Source organism: Orcinus orca, chromosome 9 (genome assembly GCF_937001465.1).
Source record: "Orcinus orca chromosome 9, mOrcOrc1.1, whole genome shotgun sequence".
NCBI classification, from domain to species: domain Eukaryota; kingdom Metazoa; phylum Chordata; class Mammalia; order Artiodactyla; family Delphinidae; genus Orcinus; species Orcinus orca.
In genome coordinates, this window is record NC_064567.1 from 51,676,557 (window position 1) to 51,677,571 (window position 1,015).

A 1,015-nucleotide genomic window follows, 5' to 3' on the forward strand; every position below is an offset into this window, starting at 1 on the left:
TGGTTTCCACAGCATGCCTTAAGTAGCTAACATGAACCTATGCCATTTTCTTTTTTCAAGGTTTCCAAAGCAGTTAACAACGGCTAAAGAACACCTCCATCTTTATAATTTCCGTTAGTCCCATTCCACAGTAATGTCACGGCTACGGTATAACCTAACACTTCACCTTCCACCTGCTATTCACGCAAATCCACTACAGTAACTGTGGTGCATCTACATGCCAGGAGTTATCGCTACCCCACTTATCACCAGCTATGGGTCTTTACTGTCATCTATTCAATGAATATTGCAGTCACAGAATCCCATCCTGAGGGTTTGCTTTTTAAGGCCATTCCTGATACCTGTCATAGGCTGGGTTTACCCCTCACAAAAAAGCAAAGCCTAAGACAAATGTTCAAATACAGGTAAGTATATTTGGGAAGTTATCTGAGGGAACCAGAGGAAGGAGTCAGGGAGGGGAAAAGGGGAAAAGAGAAAGCTAACATAAGGATGTGGGGTTGACCATTGCTATGGGTGACTAGTGCTCAATCCTATTTTCTGAGAAAGATTATGAAAGGCATCTCAGAACTGTCTTCCCAGCAGAAGGAAGGGGAACTATTTATCTATCTATTGGCTTCCACCTCCCATTAGTCAAGTCTGGTCCCAAGGTCATTAACCCACCCGTGTATTTCATACATGTATGATGCAGAAGGGTTCCAGTGGGCATCCCAAGCCACAGTGTCAGAGGATCTTTAGAGAAGACAGCAAGACAGAGTGCCATCAAATGGCTTCCACGTGAAGCTGTCAGAAGCCTGCTTGGAAGTGTCTCACAGCAGTACTGGAGTTAGAGGTGCACCAAGAGAATGTGAAGTGGCACACGGGAGGCATCAATACAGTTATAAACAATGCATAGTTAACAAAATGACTTAAAAATCATTAGATACCACTAGAAAATGATTATATCATTTTAAAATACGCTTTTTTATTTTAAAACAAATCAACATTACAAAGTTTGAAAAATAAAAATTAAGGATAT